This window comes from Cryptomeria japonica, chromosome 4 (assembly GCF_030272615.1).
Source record: "Cryptomeria japonica chromosome 4, Sugi_1.0, whole genome shotgun sequence".
Taxonomy (NCBI): Eukaryota; Viridiplantae; Streptophyta; class Pinopsida; order Cupressales; family Cupressaceae; genus Cryptomeria; species Cryptomeria japonica.
In genome coordinates this window covers 74,489,715-74,503,700 of record NC_081408.1, presented here as the reverse complement: position 1 = coordinate 74,503,700, position 13,986 = coordinate 74,489,715, and positions in this window count along the sequence as shown.

Sequence of the window (13,986 nt, the reverse complement as noted above, 5' to 3'; positions counted from 1 at the left end):
ATTTTGGCATTTATCACCCATTGCTTCATCAGAATAATTAAAACCCATTATGCATGCAACATTATTTTGCAGGGAACTTTACCCCCCACCCAATTCTACACATACAATTTTTTGTTCTCTCGTAGGGGACCTTAGAATAGTAGGAGCACTCCCCCAATAGAGTGGGAATCTCAAACATAACCCCCCACAACAACAACTAATTTATTGACTACCAGCTAATTAATCAGCTCACTAGAATAAGGGTGGGTGGGATGCCTAGTATATTAATTATTTTTAATTAGTAAATTAATGACATTCATTATTGCACTCCATAGCCTCCTCCCACCCACCCCAATGGTGAGTCATCCATTAATGCACCCCATCCACCTCCTCCTCCCACCCACCTTTAGGGAGGCCTTCTATCAAGAACCCTTTAAATAGTAGGGTGGGGGCTAGATTAAGCAAATATAGTTGCTAGAAACCTCTAAGATAGAATCAAGTCTTGACTACCCCTTACTATTCTAAAGGCCCCCCTATGATTCTATGTGGCTAATTAATCAACCCTATTGTTCTAAATTAGGATGTGTGCCCTACAATTTTATGGATACCAGATTAATAAACTTGCTAAAATAAGCACACTCAATAGTTTCTAGAATCGTTCATAGAATTGTAGGGGGAGTAAGCCTATAAATGCACACTTCCATTAATCAGTCCCATAGCCTCCTCCTCCCATGCACCCCTAGGGCTTGATTGAAGCCTATTAGATTAAGCTAGAACAAGATAATAAAGTTTAGGTGGGCCCTACTATTGGAAGGTGCATGTGGATCCCAACCCCTATAATTTAATGGGGGTAGGGAAAGCTCAGAGTTTTCTAGAAACTATTGTGTGCAAGTTTCAATCAAGCCCCCTAGTATTTTAAAGGGATAGTAGGTTAATTAATTGACTGAGGCACATTCCCTAAAATTCTATGGTACCATGCCAATTAATTAACCATATAGAATAACCATACAATTGTATGGGTAGGGCTTGATTGAACCCCAGTAAACAGTACTAGAATCGAGCCCATAGCCTCCTCCTCCCACCCACCCCTAGGGCAAGTAGTAGATTAACAAGGCTACTAGGCCTAGTCAAGCCCCCTAATTAATTAATAAATTAATTCAAGCCTACTATTTTCTATCAATAATCCTCTTAACCATTTAGAATAGTAGTAATTAATTCACTTGCTAGAAAATGCTAGACCTTCAATCAGTAAGGTGGAGGTAGCGTGATTGTAGGGGGCATAGTTTAGCAGGCTGATAAATTCAAAGCAATTGCTCCATAACTACCATAGAATTTTAGGGGTTCTTTCTCATTCAATTGTTGGGAAAGAAGGCTCCAGCTAGCCCCCCTCCCACCATATAATAGTAGGGATTTAGAGTAACCAAAGTAGTGGCTATAATCGATATTAATGATGACTGCTAGAGTAAGACATTTGAGAAATTAACTAAATAGTACTAGAGAATTTTAGGGGAAGTCATTCATTAATAAAACCCCAAAGAATTATAGGGGGGTTCCCATTCTAGGTTGAGAAGCTTTCTAGAGTAACAATTATAGTTTCTAGAAAATTTTGAATGAGCCCTACTATTATATGTAGGAAGAAATAGTATAGGATGTGCATGAGGAAGCCCCTTTCGTCCTTCTATAACATATAATAGTAGAGGCCCACCCTACTTCATTCTGGGAGAAAATAAGTTGTTCTAGGGTCCCCTATTAAACCCTTTAGAATATTAGGGACCAAGGGAAGCTTCTCAAAATGTAGGGTGGGACCCTATTATTCTATGAAGGAATAGTTGTCGATACGCTAGATTCTATACGTAACATGACCCCTACCCTTTGAAGGGCTAGTAGGCTGATTAATTAACCCTTTATATAGTTGAAGGTGGGATTTTAGATCTTCCCTACAACTATATGAGAAAGTCCCCCCCCCCCCCCCCATCCTAGCCACCTAAGCCCCTACCCTCCTTCCTATAGTATCTCCTCCCTGGGGTTTGGCACCATTTATCTTCCAAGGACCCTATAGACCCGAATGGTGTAGTCACTGGTTAGGAGAGACCTCAAAGAGATCAATACAGACTAGGAAGTAAGAGTAAACACAACAGAAACAAGAGGATATGATGAATACAATCCATAACTAAATGAATTAGATCATGAAACCTGATTACAGATAACCTATAACATTTGGGTTACAAGATTCGACTCATTGGCCTACCACTTACATGCTCAATTATAGAATTTGTCAACTCCATACCTCTAAATCTTAAGATTTATCTTCTATGTTCTATCTGACTAAATTATAATGCACAATTATAATGATTTATATGACCCAAGGAGCTCTAGCCGACCCAAAGGGATCAAATGTTTAATAACAAGATCAAACACGTAAAACCAATAGGTCAGGCTCTACCAAAGAGATTCCTCCGAAAAAACCATAGGATGAAGTGCAAATCAAAGGGAAGGTTGGCCACACACCAAGGAACATTGGAATCTATGAATTGGGGCTCCACAAGCTATGAATTAGGTCCACAAGATTCTCCAATAGAAAAAATAAGTCTAGGTGGTTTCGGTGTCCAAAGCCAAAAAACTATCTCAGAATTCAAAATTCATAACTTGCCAAAAAATGATCCAAATGCTCTACAGTTTAGGAATAAGGAATTTTATCATGTCTTCAAGAAAAAGCCAGCTCTGCAAGATCTGGTGAGTGAATGCAAGAAAATACAGAAAGAAATGCTGAAACTGCAAAACAGAAAACAAACTGAAAAGGAAATGTTTTTGGTTGATGCAAGATTGCCAAGAACTGAGGAAAACCAAGGCAGTCCACCTCTTCTTAAGAAATCCCAGATGAATCTTCATCAGGTCTATCCTTCCATTTTACAAGATATTCTTTGTACTAACTGCTTTGGGTACTACTCCCAATCCTACTATCCAAAATATCTTCAATCTATTATGGTTCTTTCTGGGGCAACTATTTCTCAAAGTCTGCAATATTGTCTTCACTGAATTCTGATTCATGACACTGATGTAGATCTACAATGTTGAATATAGGTGAAATACTCAAACTATCTGGTAGCTCCACTTCATATGCATTTCCAAAACTAGATTTCTTCAAGATCTTGCAAGGTCCAAACTTCCTCATCTGCAACTTGTTATAGGTTCCAATTGTAAATATTTCTTTTCTCACATACACCATCACTTCATCACCAACTTCAAATTCCTTATGTCTTCTCTTCTCATTTTCTTTCTCCTTATTCTTATTGTTCATATCCTACAAATGTTTCTTAACTTGAATATGTAAGGCCTTCATGTGATCTACAAATTCTTCTACTTATGCACTCCACTTATCTTCATTGCTAATATCTCTCAATTCTAATATACCTCTAGGGTGTGCTCTAGTAACAATCTCAAAAGGTGTTCTTTTGGTACTCCTGTTCACTAAATTATCGTAGGCAAACTCTTCTTCTGCAAGAGTTAAATCCCAACTTCCACTTTTCTCTCCAACTAAGCATCTCAACAAATTTCCTAAACTCTTGTTTACTACCTCTGTATGTCCATCAGTCTACAGGTGAAAAGTAGAACTGAACTTCAGATTTGTCTTCATCTTCTTCCAAAGTGTTCTCCAAAAATAACCAACAAACTTAGTGTCTCTGTCTGAAACTATGATTTTAGGTAATCCATGCAATCTCACCACTTCCATGAAGAATAAGTCAGCTACATGTACTACATCTAATGTCTTGTTAAAAGGTATGAAATGAGTCATCTTAAAGAATCTATCCACCACCATAAATATATAATTATTTCCTCTTTGTGTATTAGGCAATCCAAGTATGAAATCCATCCTTATATCTTCCCAAGGTCTCTCCGGTACTGTCAAAGGTTTATATAATCCCACATTATGATTACTACCTTTCATAACTTGACAAACTCTACAACTCTACATAAATTTTCTATCATCCTTATGAATTTGAGGCTAAAAGTAATGTTCACTCACCAATGCCACTATTTTGTCAGTACCAAAGTGTTTGGCTAATCCTCCACTATGCTTCTCCTTTATCAGGTTCTCCCTCATATAACTCTTAGGTATACACAACTAAACTCCTCTTAATAACATCCCATCCTGAATGAAATAATCCAATCACTTACTTCTATCTACCATAACCAGTTCTCTACATGCTCTCCAAGGTTCTATAAAATCTAGTTCATCATCATACAAGGTCTTCAACTCTTCAAATCCTCATATAGTCACTCTCATCTCTATTAGAAAATTCCTTCTTCTACTTAATGCATCAACAAATTTGTTTGACTTTCCATTCCTATGCTTCAATACAAAGGTGTAACTCTGCAAGAACTCTACCCATCTCATATGTCTCTGATTCAACTTATTCTAACAATTCAAATACTATAAGGCTTGATGATTAGTATACAACACAAACTCCTTAGGCAATAGGTAATGTCTCCACTTCTTCAAGGCTTGAACTATGGTATAAAATTCATGATCATACACTGAATATCTCCTCAGGGCATCATTCAAATTCTCACTAAAATAAGCTACTTCTCTCCCTTCCTAGCTTAACATGGCTCCAATTGCAATTCCACTTGCATCACAATCTACTTGAAATACTTTGTTGAAATCTAGTAAAGCTAACACAGGCTTCTCTAGCACTTTCTGCTTCAACGACTCAAAACTCTTTTTTTCTCTAGTTGTCCACTTGAATTATTTCCTATCTCCTCTCATTGTGTCAGTCATAGGGCTACAAACTGAAATTTCTAATAAATTTCCAGTAGAAACTAGCTAATCCATGAAATGATCTTACCTCTCCAATGCTTTCTAGTGTAGGTTGTTCAACAATTACCTTCACCTTCTCAAGGTCCATCTTCAATCCATCTGCAAATATCACAAATCCCAAATAGACCAATTCTTCCTTCATGAAAGTACACTTCTTTAGGTTTATCAACAAATTTTGTTCTCTTAACCTCTGCAAAACTTGTCTTAAATGCAAAAAATGCTCCTTTTTGTCTTACTGAAAATCAAAATTTCATCCAAATATACAATAAAAAACTTACCCAATAATTTCTTCAATACCTCATTCATTAACCTCATGACAGTACTTGGTGCATTAGTCAACCCAAAAGGCATAACCAACCATTCATGCAATCCTTCATTTGTCTTGAATGTTGTCTTCCACTCATCCCCTTCTCTGATTCTGATCTGATGATACCCACTCTTCAAGTCTATCTTTGTGTAGTATTTGGCTCCAATTAGGCAATCCATTATGTCATCCATCCTAGGTAAAGGAAACCAGTATTTCACTATGATCTTGTTTATTGCTCTGGAATCGGTACACATCCTCCATTCTCCATTCTTCTTAGGTGCTAACACTACTAGTACTACACAGGTACTCAAACTTTCCCTGATCAGACCTTTCTTCAACAATTCCTGCACTTGTCTATTCAATTCTTCATTATGTGTTGGTGTTAATCGGTGTGCAACTTTGTTAGGCAAACTAGTTTTGAGAATCAGGTCCATGCAATGATTGATACTCCTTACAGGTGGTAATCTGTCAGGCACATTATCTCAAATGGTGTCTTCATACTCTGTCAGCAACTCCTTTATCTCATATGGTTGTTCTTCATGCTCTAGATTATTAGTCTTCTTAGGAACTAAGGTGAAACACACATTCTCATGTCTCATTCCATCCAAAAATTTCCTTCCATCCACCAAATAGATTCTAGCATTCATACAGACTTCACTCTTCATGGGATCCTCCAAGGGTAACAAGGTTTGTTTCATCCCATTTTTTACAATAGTGTATATGTTATTTCTCCCATCATGTATTGCCTGTCTACTAAACTAACAAGGTCTACCCAAAAAAAGGTGACAAATATCGGTAGGCATAATATCACACAAGACTTCATCATGATAATTCCCAATTTTCAATTTCAACAAACATTTCTCACTTACTAACAACTTAATATCATCATGAATCCATGCTATATAATAAGGTTTAAAGTGTTTCAATCTTTCCAACTTCAATTTATTCACCATCTCTTCTAAAACAAGATCATCCGAACTACCACTATCAATTAATACTGTAGACACTCAAAATTGTCATGTCTAATTAAATAAATATTTTATTTATTTAATTATCTAAGCCTAATTCTTCTATTAATTAAATAAATCTTTATTTATTTAATTAATTCATTTATCCTCTTCTAGCCTTATTTCTCATTTAAATAAATACATTTATTTATTTAAATTATCCCTTTCCTAAATTAAATAAATATTTTATTTATTTAATTGTCCTACTTCTTCTATTAATTAAATAAATCTTTATTTATTTAATTAATTCATTATCTTTTTCTACACATGACACATGTCATTCATCTCTTAATTCATACACTACCTACCTCTTTCATTATTTTGGTATTTCTTTTACCTACCCTCTAATCCTAGCCGACCTCTCTTTTTACACCTCTCAATCTTAACCCTCCATTTCTTATTGTGTCTTCTATTTAAGGAGATGCTTTCTTCATTGTCAAACCCTAATGGCTAATCACTCACCCTAATGACTGATTTTGGAGTGCTTGGCTACACTACAATTCCACTTACAACCACATTCCGTTCTTTGTTGAGCTCTTGTGCATATAAAAATCTGAGAGCAAATATATCAAGCAAGATCAATGGAGATAGGAAGAATGGAGATCAAAACCCTATTGGACATGTGATGGTATAATCTTTGTGATTTTGAGTTATTTTGCATTGTCTTAGGTTATCTTCATATGTTATGGTGGATCTTTGTTCATTGTTAGGCTAGGATTTAGTGGTTGGATTCATTTTAGCCTTTCAATATTGTTGTTTATTAATATCCATTTTCACCATATACAAATACTTTACAACATTTACTGGATACCTTACATCTGGCCTTGAACAGATTTTTTCTCTATAAGGATTCTTCATCTTCTCCAGTATGACACAAAGCTCTCCTCATCATTAAAAGTTCTCCATCTTCTAGTTTGTTAGCTGATCGAGGGGGGTTTCTTCTACCAATTTTATTCTCCTAGTGTTCTCTATCTTCTTACATTTGAAAGCACAATGTCCTTCTCCTCCACACTTAAAGCAAGTACCTCTAAACACTTTCTTATCTTGTCTTCTGTCCTTTTTTCCAAAAAAATTATTCCAGTAGCCATCATTTTCTCTCCTTCGATAGAGATTTTTGTCATCCTTTTGGTATAAATTACCTTCTTTGCTTACTTCCCTATCCTCGTTCTGATCTGTACAGGTTCCTCTTCCTCTGGAATATCCTCTTCCTCCTTGAAATCTTCCTCTGGAAAAGCTTGCACCTCTACCGCTTTGTCTCTGCTCATGTCTTTTGTTCAACTTCTCTTCCGCTTTCAAGGCATATTTGTAAGCTTCTTCAACACTCTATAACTTGATCAAACTAAGTTCATCCTATATAGACATTTGCAAACCATTCAGATATCTTGCAACTTGTTCAATCTCATTATCGACATGTCTGGATCTAATATTCATCTTGTAGAATACTTCGATATACTCCTTCACAATAGATTCTTTCTGCTTCAAGTTCTGCAACTTCCGGAATAGATTTACTTAATAATCAGCTGCCATAAACTTCAATTTTAACTTGGCAACCATTTGCTCCCATGTTTTGATCTTCTCTTTACCTCTTCTCTATCTATCAACCTACAAATGTTCCCACAAAAGAGAAGCATGACCTTTCAATCGGGTACAGGCATATTTCACTTTTATTTCTTCTATGGTGTTCTCAAAATCAAAATACTTCTCCATCTTTGAGATCGAGTCCATTATTTCATCTGAATCCAGTTTTTCATCATACTCCGGTGGGGTAAAATGTTGTTTAGTGTTTTCCTTACTCAAAACCCTCAAGAACCTCCCTTCTTCTGGATCGATTGCCGGTGGATTTGTTACTTGTTCGATCAGTTCTTCTTCTTCTTCATCTTCACTCACATCTTCAATATGTTGGCCTCTTATGTAGGTTGTCTCAATGGCTTCCAACCGGGTTGTAATTCCTCTCAACATTTCCATCACAACAGGTTCTACATTCCCACGTGCTCCACCATTTCTATTTCCTCTGCACGCCAATCCTCTATAGTTGTAGGTCAGATCCACAATCTGCTACCCAACAACAAGATTCTCAGGACAACAGAATCTCTAAAATAAAATATTGCTCTGATACCACTTGGTCCAATCACAAGTTAGGAGGGACCTGAAAGAGATCAATCCAGACTAAGCAGCAAGAGTAAACACAATGAAAATAGAAGGATATGATGGAGACAATGCAGAACTAATTGAATTAGATCATAAAAACTGATTACAAATAACTGGTAATATCTAGGTTACAAGATTCGACTCATTGCCCTGCCACTTACATGCTCAATTATAGAATTGGTCAACTTGGGACCTCTAAATCTTAAGATTTACCTTCTATGTTCTATCTGTCTAATTTCTAATGCTCAATTGCAATTATTTATATGATCCAAGGAGATTCGGTTGGCCCAAAGGGATCAATGCCGAAGAACAAGATCAAACTTGTAAAACCAACAGGTCAGCCTCTACCAAAGAGATTCCTCTGAAAAATTCACAGGATGAAGTGTGGATCAAAGGAAAGGTCACCCACATGCCAAGGAACATTGGAATCCATGAATTGGGTCTTCACAATCTATGGAAAGGGTCTACATTCTCCAACAGCAAAAATAGGTCCAAGCGGTTCCAGTATCCAAACCCAGAAAACTATCTCGTAATCCAAAATCGATAACTTGCCAGAAAATGATCCAAATGCTCTATGGTTTAGGAATAAAGAAAATGATCTTGTCTTCAAGCAAAATTCAGCTCTGCAAGATTCGATGAGCCAATGCAAGAAAATATAGAAAGAAATGTTGAAACTACAAAACAAAAAACAAGATCATACAAGATTGCCAAAAACTGGGGATGCTCCTACATAAACCAAACAAAAAATAGGCCACTTGTGTGTGGCAATGGGTGGGGGGCTTAAGGGCCACCCATTGGGGACTATAGTTTCCCACCCACCAACATTAGCTCAATTCTAAAACTATTTAGCATATTCTAGTGTAATCTACCTTGATTCTAGCCTATGCAATTCTAAATCTATTTTAGTGCAAGACATGGTAGGAATTCATTATACTAGCAAGATGATTAATTAACTTGCCCTACAATTCTAATTAACTTGCCCTACAATTCTACTAGACCATTTACAACTCCATTAATTCATTAATGTTATTTTTCTTATTTTAGCAAGCTAATTAATCTATGATTTTATTCTAATGTATTCTGGCATGTGAATTAATTGACTAATTAATTACCATACTCTAATAAGGTGATTAATTAGGGTGGGAACTTAGGAGGAGGGTGCTAGGGAGTGCATTAATGAACACAATAATTTACTGCTTTATTCTAGCAACTATAATTATTACTCTAGAAAGCTGATAAATTGAGTGTCTAGTAGGATAATTAATTGACTGATTAATTACTATACTCTAACAAGCTTCTCTTTCTAGGGTGGGTGGGAGGAGGAGGCAGTTGGGGGCTTACTGTAGTAGGCATCATTAATGTTGATTCTAGCCACTATTAAGCGGGCTTCAATCAAGCCCTAAAATTCTTATTCTAGCAAGTTAATTAGTTTACTGGTAGATTAATGTGTGAATTTGAGAAACTTGCAATCGATAGTTGCTAGAAGGCTCATGCACACCCTACAGTTTGGCTCAAGGGAGGGCCCCTAGTATTCTAAGGGGATATTCTGGTTCAATTCTAAACCTTATTATAGAAGGTTTATTAATTTATTGATTAATTAACCCAAAAATTCTATGGGATTGCCGAGTTAAGTGAGCATAGTGAGAGGCTAGATATAGATCTTATAGGAGGGTGATCGTACGGATCTGTGTTGCACTTTAGGCTAACAATGCTTGTTTTGGTCGGAAGGGTTCTGGCCGGACTGATTTGGCAGCCACGTAGCGCTCGCGTGGTAATGGGTTTCCAGCCCGAAACCCCTTGCCCTATATAAAATCTGAAATTTGCCCAAGCCCCTCATTTTGGATTGAGCGGCTTGGAGTTGAGCAGGAGGGCGAAAAAATTTCCAGAGATCCGGCTGGAAGGGTTTTGGTGGCAATTAGCTTTTTTATTTTTAAATGTATTTATTATATCATATTGATTTATGTTGTTGTTGTTTTTAAATAGTTTTTAATAGAAAAATAATTTTTTTATAGCAAATTAGTTTTTTTAAGTTTTTGTAAATACTTTTTTAAAAATATATATATATATATATATTTTTTGTATTTATTGTATCATATTAGTTTAGAATATTAGAAAATAAATACATACATGTACATAAATACACACATACATACAAATACATACACAAACATACACATACATACATACATACATAAATACCTAGATACATACACATACATACAAACCTACATACATACACATACATACATACATACATACACATACATACAAACCTACATACATACATACATACACAAACATACATACATACCTACATACATACAAACATACATATACATACATATAAAATAATTATATGTACACCTTAGGACATACACATTAATAAAAATACATACACATACATACATTAATATACATACATACACACACATACATGTACATAAACATGCATAAATACACATAAAATAATTATATACACCTTAGGACATGCATACACGTCAAGACATGCTATCAGAGGTCGTGTGTGGTCCTGAGGGGTCACACACATGTGTGACCCCTCAGGACCACACACGACCCCTGATAGCATTTCCTGTGGTGTATGCATGTATGTGTATGTATACATACTAAGGTGTATATAATTATTTTATATGACCCCTTAGGACCACACAAGGCCCCCTATGAGACATGTGCACCCCTTCGGACCTATTAGGACCACATAAGACCAAATGGTGTTGCAAGGGGTCTTATGTGGTCCTAAGGGGTCACGCATGTGTTCTAACACATGGGTGACCCCTTAGGACCACACAAGGCCCCTTACGACACATGTGCACTCCTTAGGACCTATTAGGACCACATAAGACCAAATGGTGTCGAAAGGGACCGTCTTATGTGGTCTTAATGGGTCACGCATGTGTTCTAACACATGGGTGACCCCTTAGGACCACACAAGAACCCTTACGACACATGTGCACCCCTTAAAACCTATTAGCACCACATAAGACCAAATGGTGTTGCAAGGGGTCTTATGTGGTCCTAAAGGGTCATGCATGTGTTCTAACACATGGGTGACCCCTTAGGACCACACAACGCCCCTTAAGACACATGTGCTCCCCTTAGGACCTATTAGAACCACATGTTGGGACTCATTAAAATTGAGTCAAAGTTTATAGGCCCATTTCAAAATTTTGCTTTGCATGTCAGAAAAGTATCTAAATAAGTCAGTTTGAATGGCCTAGTTAGAGAGAGGGGAAGTGGAGCCAGTTGATTTTCAGAGGGTAAGGCTCGGGATTCATGTCCTACACCTTTCATTTGGCCTATGTAGTGATGTACAACTTTCACAATTTAGTTTGGATAAGTTTACCAGGTACCCATTTCAAGGGGTGAGCTGAAAGTGCATTTTAGGCACAAATGCAGATTTTATTGAGTAGCCTAATTTGAGCGATTACATCTTTTTCCTTGTTGATCATGATGGAGAAATTAAAAATGGACTCAATTATATGCATAAATGTGAGTCAGTCTACAAAATTTCAAGTCTTAACGAATCCATTTGCTCAGTTTACTAAGTGAAATCCATTTGCAATTTGTATGGTTTGACTAGTCCCTATTTCGACAGCTAGTTGGAGCCCTATTTTGCACGAGTGTAAAAGTTGCCTCAATAAGCGTCATGCCATAATGTTTGTTCTAGGCTTATGTTGGTATAAATGATGAGCTACATTTCAAATTTCAAGCCTCTGTCAATCTGTTTGATCGGTTTTCAAAAGGGTTCATTTAGCCATCATTTTCAGTCTTCTACACCTTCAGTGTTGTATCAGTTAATGTAGCCATTTTCATGAGTGCACCGTTTGCATCCTGTTAGACTTTTGGTCGAACTGAGATTTCTAAGTTTTAGTATGTACTTTAAGGTACTTGTGTTCCAAATTTGAGGGTCCACAGAGGTTGTTTGGTATTTTTGAGAAAGGCGTCATGTGTTGCCAAAACATTGACTTCATCAGGTCCGCAATGTCAACAAAGCCAGTTTGTCATTTTCGCTAATTAATATCTCTTTGCTCGGGACTCATTTTGAGAAACCATTTGGTAGAGTTCATCCTTGTATATCAGAGTACATGCCTATCAGATGGAGTGGTCCAGAAAGGTGATTTGATCGGTTTTAAAAATATGTCTTTGCAATTAAATGCGAAAATGTGGCATAATTGCCTGAAGGTTGCGAAATTCAGATTATGATCTGAAAACAATGCCGATCATTTCCAGAGGTATGTTTGAGGTCTGTGAAGTATTTTAGAGATCAGTTGTATGAAAACAAAAAATTTTTTAGTCGAACCCACTTTGGGACCTGACCTGGCTCGACTGCAATTCATCAATGGGATGGTGAGAGATGATTTTAGTGTACTTGTTGTTTATGGATTCATGAGTGTGTGTCTTGCACTCTAGTTTCAAACCATAGATAATTCAAATGGAATGTCGAATTGACCAATATATTATTAAGTAAGAACCCTGAAGCTCTGAAGAAGTCTTATGACTATTAAAAGCTGTTTGTGATGACAAGTTTTGGAAAGAGCAGCATAGGTTTCTAATGAATTTTCTTGTGAGAACAGTGGTTATTAACTGTGCTAAAAGCTGTCAGACATTGCTACAACAAATTTAAGTATTCCAATGGCAATTGTAAGCATGGTTCTTCTCCCTTACGTGGTCTCCTTCTAGTAGCAACAACAACAAATTAAACATTAAAGCAAAAACTATAGCAAATGCCAAGGTTTGAAATTGTTTCCTCTCTATGAGTGGCATTATAGTTTGTGAAGACGCCATTGAATTTCCTCAGCAAATGCACATTGGCAGCGTTGAAAACCCAAGCCTTTCCTTTGCGTGACATGGAGATAAGGGAGCAACAAGTAAAACAACTCAAACAAATTGCTTCAGCTGGTATCCTCTTCTCCTCCCCCACGCGAAGCTCCAATAGGTGATTGAAAACCAGTTAACCTCCTCCCTCACATGCCTTTTTATCCTCTTTGTTGTGCGTAGATGGTGACAGACAGCATTGAAACCAAGTGGTAGGTGTGTAGTTTGTGTGGTGGTCTTCAAACTCCATGCTATCTTCTTCTCCCTTGGCTATGATATTCTCTCATGCAGGTTAGGCGTTGGAGTTTATAGTAGGTAGAAAGTTTTGTTTTTTAAGGAAACATAGCAATAGAAGCCCCTCTGCATGGCTATTTGGAGGCCATATTAAACATGTAGCAAATGCATTTGGCAGGTGTAAAGTTAATGTTAGTGACCTTGCCAACATTTTCCCTCCCCTGCGTGGTGTTTGGGCATCAACATTTTAATCAAATGCAAAAATCGTCATTAAAACCCAGGAGGAAAGCTTCAATGTGCAGTCCCAGGCAAAGTCTTTAGTCCCAGATTGGCTGGGCAGGAGCTTTTTGTGGTATTTATAACAAAGAACACACACATCTAATATGTCAAAGCCATCTGGGCTTTTGATGGAAGGTGTCGTTGGGCACCCAAGCTAGGCTCGCGCGTGGGTGTGCTTCCCAAGGTGACTGAAGGTGGTGATAGATGGTGACAGATGGACCCCATGCAGGTATGCTTCACGAGGCAGATTGGGCAAATTTTGCAAAGAAAGGTCGGCTTAACCAGTGAGTAGGTCCGAGATGATCCGACGAAGCGCGTTGATTCGCAGGCCGAAGGTGCTCGCCAATTAAACCTTGCGAAACATCGAAAAGAGGTAAAGA